Source organism: Elephantulus edwardii, unplaced genomic scaffold (assembly GCF_000299155.1).
Source record: "Elephantulus edwardii isolate Elephantulus edwardi_28Jun2011 unplaced genomic scaffold, EleEdw1.0 scaffold00038, whole genome shotgun sequence".
Taxonomy (NCBI): Eukaryota; Metazoa; Chordata; class Mammalia; order Macroscelidea; family Macroscelididae; genus Elephantulus; species Elephantulus edwardii.
The window spans coordinates 6,879,999-6,893,081 of record NW_006399788.1 but is presented as its reverse complement, the minus strand read 5'-3'; the positions used below and the strand labels follow the sequence as shown (position 1 = coordinate 6,893,081).

The following is a 13,083-nucleotide window of genomic DNA, read 5'->3' as shown; positions in this document are numbered from 1 at the left end:
TCAACAGTCTTGGCACCAGCAGCCAGGAAATTAAAAGGCGCATTGCCATGGGAAAGTCTGCTGTTAGGGACCTCTCCAAAGTACTGAAGAGATATGTATAGACATAAAAAATAGTTTTTAGCTGATGTTCATAAAGAGTAATGAGTACTTAGAAGTGTGCCACTAATGAAAGGAAATCCTATTTTAAAAGGTGCATTTCTGTACCGGAACTATGTTATACCATCCTTTGGACCCTCTGCTGGAAAAATAGAATTGAGTCTCAAATCATGCCTTTTTAAAGTTATATCCTCTGGTATTGTAGATGTAGGACTGTACTGTATCAAAGCTCTGAGAATGTAAAATACCTTGTACCCCCTTTAGGATATTTAATAGTGACAGTGCTTTATCAAAGCTGTTTTGTTGTTGTTTTGTTCCATGGAATCAGATCTGACTGGCACAGGAGGAGATTGCCCCTCTTTCTCCAGGGGAGCATCTGGTGGATTTGAACCACAAAGCTGTTTTCTTTAATGATGTTATTCTAGAATGTTATCTTTCCAGGTGATGATTGAGAAGTTAAAAAAAAAATGGTGCCAGGTACCACAACAATAACAACAATATAAATAGGTTTTTTTTAATTATTCCACTCTTTCAGCAGTTGCAAGTCCTAAGAATTATCTCTTCTGAATGTAAAATGGTACAACCACTTTGGAAAGCAGTTTGGCACTTCTAAGTTGGGAATAGAAATACTACTTGATCAAGCAGTTCCATTACTAGTTATATATCCCAGGAAATAAGAACTCCAACACAAACAGATATTTGCTCACCCATGTTCACTGCAGTATTATTTATATTAGCAAAGAGATGGGGGGGAATAAAATGTCAACTAATGGAAGAATGGATAAAGAAAATATGATGCATTTGCACAATGGAGTACTGTGCAACACTAAAAGACAAAGAATTTACCAAAAAAAATGCATAGCATGGATGCATCTGGGGGACATTACGCTAACCAAAATAAATCAATCATAAGAGCACTGTTAATGGTATAAGACCACTAATATAAAAAAAAATAATAAGGAAAGGTTTACATATAGATACTGTCATTCTTGGATGGTTACAGGGATGGGAAAGGAGAGAGAGGAGAGTAAAAATTAATAAAAATTAATAAAGTTGAGTTATTAATAAAAAATTAATAAAGTTGAGTGGAGGGGAAAAGACAACATTTAATAATTAATCAGGCATTGTAATTCATTTTGATACTAAAATGTGTATGAACAAATGAAATTGTAATTACAGCATTATAAAACAAAACAAAAAATTTATCTCTAATTATTGAAGTATACAAGGATTTAGCTAGTAAAGTTTTTGTTTATAGGAATGCTTCTTGGAGTCAGGGATTCTGAAGCTTCGTCTGACATACTTTGGACATGTTGCAAGGAGGTTCTTGGAGAGGGGCATCATTTTGGCAGAGTGAGGGGCGGCACAGGAGAGGAAGACCTTTGATCAGATGGATTGATTCTGTGAGTGGAGAGGTGGGAATGAGTGTGTTTGAGATGGCAAGATTGGCACAGGATAGAACAGCGTTTAGGGCTCTTGTACATAGGGTTGCTATGAGTCGCAAGTGACTCAATGGCACATAACAACAAACAACACATATATTTTTACATATCTGTAGTATCATTTGGAAGGGGCGTTTTTCCTTTTTTCTGTGTCCTTTGTACTTATGTTCCTTGTTTTCTAAGATTTAATTAAAGATTGGGTATTTTTCATAATTAAGGAGGGGAACCCTAAGGATTATTCTTGATTTGTCTATTTGAAAAATATAGTAGGTGAAAGATAAAACAGGAATCCTATTTTCACCACCCAGAATTAACCATTCTGTTTATTTTCTCTATCTGCGGATTTTTTTTTCCATTTCGTTAACACCAAAATGTTCTCAGTATTTTATGTATGAGATTATAGGCTATTCCTTTCTTTTTTTCTGTTTTTGTTTTTTAGCTTTTCTGTATATGTGAAGTTTTTTGTGATAAGGATATTTTGCTTTTTAAAAGTGTTATTAAGGGAGCTCTGGTGGCCTAGTGGCAAGAAGCTGCACTGCAATCCTCACGATGTGTGGTTCGAATCCACCAGATGCTCTGCTGGAGAAGGAGGGACAATCTCCTGTACCAGTCAGATCCGATTTGACAGTACACACACACCACAAAAATAATAAAAACCACATTTTTTAAAAAAAAGTTATTAACTGAAAAAAAATTAGACTATTTTAAGATGCCAAATAAGTCTTAGATTATTTTTTTAAAGATGAAAGATTTGGGACTTGAGAACAGCTTTGATTGAGCCAGAAGAAGAGGACGCATTCCATGTAGGTGGGGTGACCATATATCCTGTTTTGTCCTGGATAATCTAGGTTTTTTGTTCTTTCTATGGTTGGTATCCTCTATGAGGTGGATTGATTCAGTGACTGGGGTAATCAGTATGGGTTTGTCAGAGGCAATGCGATTGGCATAGGATAGAGCAGGGTTTAGGGCTGTTGTATATAGGGTCACTATGAGTCGCAAGCGACTCGACAACACACAACAACAACAACAACATGGATGGTATACCAGTTGACATATTTCAGCTAACAGATGCCGCCTTGGATGTGCTCACCAAGTTGTGCCAAGAACTCTGGAGAACAACCACTTGGCCAACTGACTGGAAGAGATCTGTATTTGTTCCCATCCCAAAGAAGGATGACCCAACAGAGTGTGGAAACTATAGAATAATATCATTGATTTTGCATGCAAGCAAAATTCTACTAAAGATCATCCAAAAATTATTGGAACTGCACATCAGCAGAGAACTGCCAGAAGTCCAGGCTGGGTTTAGAAGGAGTTGTGGTACTAGGGATATTGTAGCTAATGTTAGATGGATCTTAGCTAAAAGCAGGGACTACCAGAGGAATGTCTATCTGTGTTTCGTTGACTATGCAAAGGCATTTGACTGTGTGGATCATAGCAAACTGTGGCTGACTCTGAGAAGAATGGGAATCCCAGAACACTTGATTGTGCTAATGTGAAACCTATACTTGGACCAAGAGGCAGTCATCAGAACAGAGCAAGGAAACACTGCATGGTTCAAAATTGGGAACGTTGTACTCCAGGGATGTGTCCTATCTCCAAACCTTTTCAACCTGTATGCAGAACAGATGATCCGAGGGGCTGGGCTCTATGAGGAGAAATGTGGCGTCAGGATTGGTGGAAGATCTATTAACAGTCTGCATTATGCAGATGACACAACCCTGCTTGCTGAAACTGAAGAGGACCTGAAGCACTTGCTGCAGAGCGTCAAGGGCTGCAGCCTTCAGTATGGATTGAGGCTCAGTATCAAGAAGACAAAGATTCTCACCACTTGACCAATTGGCAGCATCAGGATGGATGGTGAAGAGATTGAGATTGTTCACAGCTGTAGTTAGCTTGGCTTCACAGTCAACACTCTTGGCACCAGCAACCAGGAAGTTAAAAGACATATTGTGATGGGAAAGTCCACGGTTAGGGACCTCTCTAAAGTAATGAAGAGCAGTGATGTCTCTCTGGAGACTAAGGTACATCTGATACAGGCCATGGTCTTTGCAATCACTTGTTATGCATCAGAGAGTTGGACAATGACTAAGGAGGATAGAAGGAGAATTGATGCCTTTGAGCTGTGGTGCTGATGAATAGTATTGAGTGTAACTCAATACTCATGGACTGCCAAGAAAACAAACAGATTCATCCTGGAGAGGGTTAAACCGGACTGCTCCTTGGAGGCAAGGACTCTGAGGCTTCATCTGACATACATACTTTGGACATGTTGTAAGGAGAGACCAGTCCTTAGAGAGGGACATCATGCTTGGGAGGGTGGAGGGACAGCGCAGGAGGAGAAGACCCTCTGTGAGGTGGATTGATTCAGTGACTGGGGTAATCGGGATGGGTGTGTCGGAGACAGTGCTATGGGCACAGGACAGAGCGGAGTTTAGGGCTGTTGTACATAGGGTCGCTATGAGTTGCAAGTGACTTGATGGCACATAACAACAGCAACATGTGCCTTCAAGTCAGAACCAACCCATAGCTGACCTTCTAGTAGGTTTTCCGAGGCAATAAATTCTAGGGAGGAGAGTACCCCTCAAGGAGCAGCTGGTGGACTTGAATTTCATACCTTTGATATTGCAGCACAGTTTCTTATCCCTAGGCCACCAGAGCTCCAAGTTGAAGCCTGTTCTGATGTAATTACTAATGGCACTCTCTTTGACACTTTTGAATGTCCCTGTTTGAGGCAAGAAAATATAAAAAAGCAGCATTTGGGGAATTAATGAACAGAGCTACTTGTCTAAACCTGAGAAACACTACTTCAACCACATGTTGTTAATATCAACAATTGTTAAGTCATGTTGATAACATGTGCCCTTGATAGAATGATGATAGTGGCCCTTTAACACTCTGTGATCTTCCCCTCAAAAACCCATCATCTCGTTCATGAGAGAAACCAACAAATTAAGAAATTTATCAAACACCTTAAAACTGTCATGGTTATCCAAAACAAAAAAAAAAGACTGAGAAACTGTCAATTATAAGTTGTCTAGAAAAAAAAATTGTGGTAATCTGGTCAAGGTCTTGGGACAGAAAAAGGACATTAGGTAAGAGCTAGAAAATCTGAATAAGGTATATTGTTGTTGTTGTGTGCCGTCGAGTCACCTGTGGCTCATAGCAGTCCTACGTACAGCAGCCCTAAACCCTGATATACCCTGTGCCCTCTCACTCTCTCTGAGAGTAAAAATTGATAAGCTGGTTAAAGAGAAAGGCATTATACAATAAGGGCTTGATTAAACTAGACACTGGAATAGTAATTACATTAATGATAATTTGTGTTCCAAAACAAAATGTCTATGAGTGATTGCATGAAAAACCAATAGGATTTGTACACTTTCACTCAAATAAAATAAAGAAACAAAAGGCCAGCGTACTAATGATCTTTTGTAAGCAGGAGAATTTGTATTGAATGAAACTTTACACAGAATATCAGTATAGAAATTAAAACCCTAGTTTACTGTTACTGGGTGGGTGGAAGGTGGGGGGGGGCATATTGTGTGAATGCACCCAACTCAGCATAAGCCTTCTTCCCTGTGATAATGTTGTTTACTGTCAGTCTCTCAGAGTAGGGATAGCTCCAAAAGTAAACTTACTGTCATCAATTATAGCTGGGAAGCAGACATCCACCTTTTTCACCCAAAGATGCAGCTAGTAGATTCAAACTATTGATCTTTCAGTTCGCAGCCAACACTTAATAGATTGTACAGCCAGGGCTCTTTTTGAATGCTGTCAAAGTCATTGCCATTGAGTCAGAACCAACTCGTAGCTAACCCTACAGCACATTTCTGAAGCTATAAATCACACAGGAAGAGATTGCCCATCTTTCTCCCTCCTAACTACTGGTAGATTTCAGTCACTAGAGAGGTGAGACCTTTCGGTTAACAGTACACCTCCCTACAGACTTTGCCACTAGAGCTCAGTGAAATGATGAGCCATTTCAGTACCATAGTGCTTTAAGGCTGAACAGTCTGAACAATGACTTTTCTTACACTTTCTTCAAGTATGTTGAACAAATTTATATCAAAAGTGCTTAAATAGGAGTTGTAGAGGAGAAACTGGACTGAAAGTCAGGAGGCCTGATCATGTTTACCCCTGATGCTATTGTGAATGAACAGAGTGACTTTGGACTAGTCACTGAACACCCAGATCTGTTTCTTCATCTGCAAAATGAGAGGATTGAACTGAAAAAATTTCTATGGTAACTTAGAGTTCTATAAATACTGTGATTCTAAATTAAGATTTTGAGAGAGACTGTAACACTATAAATAATGGAATCTTAGATCCCAATTTCTTGGTACCTTAGTCTACAGTACTAGATGAATAATTTTCAAGACAACTCTGGAATTCTTTAGATGCATCTTTATTTCACATATCCTCAGAATAGAGATTCCAGTGAGACTCCTAAATTTTGGAACAAAGAGACCATCTTTTCTGTTTTATTTGTCTTAACATTTAAGAATCTAGGCTCCACGAAGATTGTGATTTGTTCAAACTACGAAGCTAGTAAGAGACAGACCAGATCTTCTGCTATAACATGCTGCTTAAGGAATACAATCTTCTATCAATGCCACCAGGACCTCATTTGCACTGTTACCAAAATGGTCCTTGAGGGCATATGTCCTCTGTCCAAAACTATTGTGTCAATCAGCTCCCATCCCTGATCTTGGGAAAGGTAACGGTGGGGCTGAACAGGCTCCCTTAGAGCCCTTTCTCTTTAGTTCTGAGAAAGATAAAAATTCTACATTTCTTCTCTTTTAAGCTTTATACCCTGTCTTTCCCTCAGTGATTATACAGTCAAAGATTATTTGTTTACAGAAGCCAAATGAATCAGCTAGCCCCCAAAGGGTTAATGCTACCAAATTAAGGGGCTTGGGTTAACAATAAACAGGATGTCCTCCAGAAATTAAATTTAAACCACTGTGACTCAGGCTGGCCCATTCTCTCAACCGGATAGTTGTCTGGGGTTATTATCGGTAGTTAATTATACCCTTGGGTTTAGAAACAGTGTTGGTCAGTTTGGGCCAAATCAAACCAGGCTCGGGGAAAAGGGGGTGTGAAGGGGAGGTGGTGGCCTCTGGGGCCTGGAGGAATGGTCAGTTGCAGCATTGGAAAGGAGAGCTGAAAGGAATGAGAGTAGCTGGCTTACCCTCAGGGCTCTCCTGCCACAGCCCTTACCCCTGAGCTCATTCCAGGGATTCTTCACTTGCTTCATCCCAGGTAGGGGAGAAACCTACCATTCCTGCTGCTTTCTAAACGCACAAAGAGCGCTAGTTGTGCACTGGTTATGGCACTCCACTATTAACCAAAAGGTTAGACTTCCCCATAGGAAGGAAGATGTGGTGATCTGCTTCCATTAATAAGAGATTTACACCCTTGGACACCTTATGGGTCAATTTATTCTAAATTACATGGTTACTAAAAGAATTGACACATTGACAATGAATTTGGTTTTTTGGATTATCTGGACACGTTGCATTTACTTTTTAGCTTGACTCCAGTTCTCAGGATTGTAGGGTCATAAATTTTCTATGCCTTAAGGAAATTTCTAAATTATTTCATTTAACTCTTAGAGTGAAAAATGATAATGCAGTATCAACCTGGCAAAGAGTAGCCAGTTTATTGGACGTAGAGACTAGACTTCATGACTCCCAAACTCACAATCTTCCTTTAATTCCAAGCTACCTCCCTAACCACCTTACATTTGAAGGTGGACTATCAGCAGTGGTGCTTCATAGCAAGTTTGAAACAGACTTGTGCTGAATTTACTGTTCTTCCCCAAGTTACCATATAATGAATGACACTAGACCCACCAGGGACCAAGTCATTAAACACAGCTTCTTTTTTGTACCCTCCTAGGAAGAAAATGGTCTATCCTTTCTCTTCAGCCACGTTTCTTCTGTTCTTCTCCATTTCTCATAATAATTTCCTTGTTTTTTTCCTCTTTCAGGATTCCTTTCAAGATTGGGCAGCCCAAGAAACAGATCATCCCTAAAACAGTGAGTAACCTCATTTCTTGCTTTCTGAGATTTGCTTATGAGGCCTTTGCAGGAGACCCAGAGCTTTGATTAACATTTTGTTGGTAGTAAGGCAGAACACCTGGACCTTAAACTCCCGTCCTGTATATCTAGAATGTTATGTAGACTGGGGTGGGGGCTTCTTGGACATTGCTCTCTCACAGATCAACCTGAGTAGTTCTCCTTGCCTGAACAACACAAGAGGTGGATTCAGGACGGTCCATCTTCAGGAGTGATCTATTTGTCTGCACTTTTCATAGAAGTCCCAGGTCGGTACTTCTGCTATCACAACTTGGTAAAAGATCAAGAAATTTCTCAAGATATTCCATGCCATGCCTCTTTCTTTCCATTGATAAATGCATACCTGGTCATGATCCAGAGATGCTTGTTAGAAGATTAAATCATGGTGCCTCATTTTTCCCCATCCCTTCTTTGAAGGCCACAAGTTTTACCATTTTTTATCTCCAGAATTGAGGAAGAGAATCATGGATTTTTAAGAGTTACATCTGGAAGACCTTAGGTTTAGCCTTTTTTTTTCTTTTCTTTTTAAGAAGCTATAGCCTATGGAATTACAGTGACTTTTCTAAGGTTATAAAAGTCTGATAATAGAACTGAAATATCAGAACTCTATTTTAACCTTCCTCAGTACTTTTTTCATTGTTCAGTGCTGCCTCAGACAATGAAGATCCCCGAAGATGTTGGGATTCTAGTCAAGAATATCCTCTTCAGTGTCCTCAGCCACAGACAGGAGTTCCTTGACTTCAGCAGGGAAGAACATCTCATTATGACTGTATCTGGGAAGTCTAGCACTATTGGCTTGTGAAGACTCTTACTCTGCCATGTCAACCCCTGAGAGTTTTCTTTCTTAATAATTTCATTCCTCCTTGGCTTATGTCTCAGAACTACAGCAAAGATGTTTCTTCAATTTGGCAGAAAGCGTGGCACTCTTCTGACCAGAGGCTCTATCTTTGGGAGCTCCAAAGTTAGGTCACTTAAAAGGAGATAGGCCAGAGTTCTTTGTGTATATATTGCTTTGGGGTTTGTTTGTTTGTTTGTTTGTTTGTTTGTTTAAAAAAGGAGTCCTCCCCTTTTTCATGCAAATGCAGGTTACTGACTCAGAGTTTACCTCCCATGCAGAGGCTGACCATCTGTGTAGGCTCTCAGCTAAAACTCAAAGAATCTGGGCATGCAAATGTTGGACTCACTGGCTGCAGGAAGTGGGAAGGTGTGGCTTTGAGTCTCTAGCATTTAATCCGGGGCAGATCTGAAAGGTTTTGAGAAGGGTCTTTTATTTCCAACACTCACTAAAAGAAATTCAGAGGAAAATAATTCTCAGTACCCCAGCCTCTATGAAAATGACCTGTTTTCCACAGAAATGTATAGGCTAGAATGCCCTTTTACAGCTTCTTTACTTGAGCTTGTTGATTAAAAGATCTCTGGGAACTTTAATCTGAGGAGTAGCAATGACTCCCTAAGAGAATGACAGCTCCATTTTGGAGAAAACCCTTAGCCTTTGCAGATGGTCCTCTGTGGGACCCTAGTTTACCTCTTCTTGCATCTGTCTCATTTGGAATGGAATTTTTGGCCTCTAACCCATATCAGTTTTTCTAAACAGACTAGGTGTCACATAAAGGTTAAAAAAAAATCTCGAGTTGGGAGGTTCCCAACTTAGACCCCAGTCCACTTCACTGAGACCTTGCACAAATTCCTTAACTTCTCTGAGCCTTAGGTTGCCTCTCATTTATAAAATGAGGACACTAATAGTATTTCAGTAAGACTGTTATACAGGAGCTCCGGTGGAATAGGGCGTAGGAGTTGTCCTGCTAACCTCCTCTGGCAGTTCAAATCCACCAGAACTCTGAAGGAGAAAGATGGGAAGTCTCCTTTCATGGGATTTACAGCCTTGAAAATCTAGTGGAGGATCAGCTGTGAGGCAGTTCTGTTGGACAGCAATGAGTTGAGTTCTGAGCCGATTATACAAGCAACACAATAATAGTAACTCACTGGTATATTATGAGTCTTACATGTGGGAATGCATATAAAGCTTTTGATGCAGTGTCTGGCACATAGCCTTTAATAAATGTTAACTGCATTACAAGAAGTTCAAATGCTCTGCTGGAGAAGGAGGAACAATCTCCTCCTGTACCCGTCAGATCTGATTTGATGGTACACACAAAAAATAATGAAATAAAATAAATTTTTTTTAAAAAAAATGTTCATTGATTTGACTTTTTAAATTACCCAAAGCTCAACCTGTCCAAGCAGTGTGGTTCCCCAGCACAGTGAAATCATAGTTGGGCCTTTGATCTCTCACAAAGAATCAAAACTCCGTTACAGCTTGGAATAGAGATATTTGTTTCCTTAGCTTATGCCCCAAAGCTACCGAGAGGCACTGAATTATATACAGCAAGACCCTACCTCTTGATAGTCTCCTTGTGTGCCCTGTAACTCCCTTCCCGGTCCCCCAGGCAGGCCTGGGCTATGCCGTTGTCTCAGCATCTCTGGCAGCTGCCCTCCGAGCAGGGGTGACGCACTGTTAGTCTTGCCCGGGCACTTTCAGGGAGGGTAGCAGATGTGGCTTCCAGGGTTACTGGAAGTCCTGGAGCCCCTGTTGTGGGAAGAAATGTTCATGTTATCTTCAGGGAGTTTCAGGAGGTTTTTGGCTCAAGGCACCCAACTGTGAAGGCACAAAAGAAGCATTGTGTCTTTGCCCTCACTGTTCTCCTGTGCCCAGGTTATTAACACAGATCCCATTTACAGTCAGGCCTTTTGCTGGAATAGCATGTTCTCTGCAGGAGTTGACCATAGGATTTGAAGTGTACTAACAAAAGCTCCCCAAGTCCTATAAAGTAACTGTAGCATCTTGGTATAGGGAAAAAAACCTGGACTTCTGTAACCTGGAGATGGAAAACCACTTTATCTGTAGGAAGTTCTGCTCTTCTGTCCCTCCCAAGGAGCCAGTTAGACTCATAACTCGATAGTGCTCTGTGAGGTCAGGGCAAAACAGAGGCTCACCAAGTTGAACCTTGCCACGAGAGAAAGATTTTCACATGCAGTATGGAGGGACCCTTAGCTTCATCCTTTAATCCTCTTGTAATATGTGGAAGAAAAGGCTGCATCTCTTGAAGAGTTTCTCTGTGCCTCAGCTTTGATCAGACACACTTTAGCTCTGGGATTAGAACCCTGACCTTTCCTACCCTTTTTTCCTTTCACCATGTGCATTTAGGTAGGAGCTCAGCTGATTCATTCATTTAACAAATATATTGAGTCCTGCTGTGTGCTATGGCCTGATCAAGGCACTGGGTATAGGGCAACGAGTGGCACAATCCCTCCTTTCTGCTCTATGCCTTTGAAAATGCAGGGCATAGTGCTAAACATGGCTCCTTGGTACTAGCTTCTCCCTTTGCTATCCTTGCAAGCTTGACCCAGCCCATCCTGATCCCTGGACAGATGATGCACATGTGTTTACACTTGCATTGCTGACTGAGATCCAGTTCCGTTTTTGGCAAAGATATTCAGATCTTTTCTATTTAGCTCTTTCCTTGAGAATAGATGTACTTGGAATGAGACTGCAATTTGCCCTCTTATTCCCTTAGTCATTATCTGAGTGGCTAGGACTCTGACATTGTCCCCTTTGTGTCTTTTCCGTTTGGAGAGGAGGGGCTGCAGAACCAGCAAGCACCTGGATGCTGGAGGAACTGGAGGTGAAATATTTATGAACTTCTCTTAGGCTATCAGATAACCTTCAAAACCCAAATGCAACTTACTGCTATCATTTTGATTATGACTCACAAATAGAGAAAAGCTGCCATAGGGACTTCCGAGGCTAATTGTTACAAAAGCAGACTGTGACTTCTTTCTCCCAAGGAGCAGCTGGTGGGTGGGTTCCAACCCCCAACCTTTACGTTTGTGGTCCAGCACTTTAGCCACTGTGCCACAGGGCTCCTTCAGGTGGCCTTAGGCTTCATGAAGTAGAAAAATCCCACTTCTATCTCTAGCAGCTTTGTTGGATTCCACTATGAAACACTGAGTTTTTCATCAACTGGAATAAAACAGCCTACTTGGGAATCTGAAGTTGTCCTCTGTGCAAGTCCAAGCAATCCCAGTCAGGGAGACCAGGTGTTCCCTGCTGTTCTACACACATCGGCAGCGCGCCTGGAGAATTGCAAAAGAGAGGAGTAGGAGCCAGAGGCTGTAGCTCAGGATTTCAGCAAGTGTTGCCGCCTCCCCTCCCAGCAGAGCCTACTCTGCACTCTCGATCTTCAGAGAGCTTGATTCTCCCCAAGAATTCCTTCACTTTAAATGTTATCTGTTTTAAAAAATTGTGATTTGAGTGAAATTGTGATTTGATTTACAAAGCACATTTTTCCATTCAGCAATTTGTATGTACTGTTTTGTTGTTGTTGATTGCCATCAAATCAAGCACAACTCATAGCCATAGCGACCCTATGAAAAAAAGACCTGAAACTTTTTTATATCATTTCTCAAAGTTCATACTCCTACTTCCACATTAATTACAATGCCCACAATGCAGTCACACTCTTTCCACTTCTTCCCTGTATTTCTCCTTTCTATTAAACTTTCTATCCTACCCCTTCTTGCCTTCTGGACTTTGTCCTTAGGCAAAATACTGCTCTTTTGCCCTTTACTGGTTAGGTTATTCTAAGGACTAGGTCCCTCGCTTGTGTTGCTAGTCACTTTCTAGGCCTGTCTAATGTTTGCCTGAAGGGTTAGCCATTGGCGCGAGTTTATTCCACTTCCAAAGGGTGATTCAGGAGTTCTACCAGGCTTTATCAGACCAGTAAGCCTTCTTAGCACATACTATGATATAAGAAGTATGTAGTGCAAGAGAGGAAGACCTTCGATGAAATGGATTGACTCAGTGACTGGGGAAATGATCGTAGGTGTGTCAGAGACAATAGGATTGGCATAGGATAGAGCAGGGTTTAGGGCTGTTGTAAATAGGGTCGCTATGAGTTACAGGCGACTCAGTAGCACTTAACAAGAAGTCTGAAAGAGGTACGATTATAGTGCACATACACAAGACAACTCCCAAGTTTAGCTGCTCAAGATAATCTTAGCTGTCAATTTACTTTATATGTCTTGTTTTTGCTAAAAGTGGTAGAGAGCCAGTCTTGCATCCCCAGACTACTATAGTCTTTTCGGCACCCCAGTGTGTAGGAGAAGAAAAAGGAAACTAACATTTGGTAATCACCATTTGTAAGCTAGGCATCGTGCTATGTGCTTTCCACATTACCAACCTACCAGTTGCCATTAAGTTTACAAAGGCTCATGGCAACCCATGTGTGTCCCATCTGAGTAGAACTGTGTTCTGTATGGTTTTCAGAGGCTGGTTTTTTTAAAGTAGATTGCCAAGATGTTTCTCTCAAGATATACTCAAACCCCTTACCTTTCATTTAGCAGGTAAACATATTAACCATTTGCCTACTCCAGGACGCCATTTTTTATATACACTACCAAGT

General features: G+C 41.0%; 1 protein-coding gene across 1 annotated transcript in view; it reads left to right on the top strand.

Moving 5' to 3' along the window:
* The first annotated feature begins 7,538 nt into the window (after positions 1–7,538).
* BIN3 (bridging integrator 3) overlaps positions 7,539–13,083 on the top strand; it is a 28,854-nt gene continuing 23,309 nt past the window's right edge. Inside the window, exon 1 of the mRNA XM_006884836.1 lies at positions 7,539–7,582. The gene's annotated coding sequence lies outside the window, so the exon portion shown is untranslated. The remainder of the gene's footprint in view (positions 7,583–13,083) is intronic.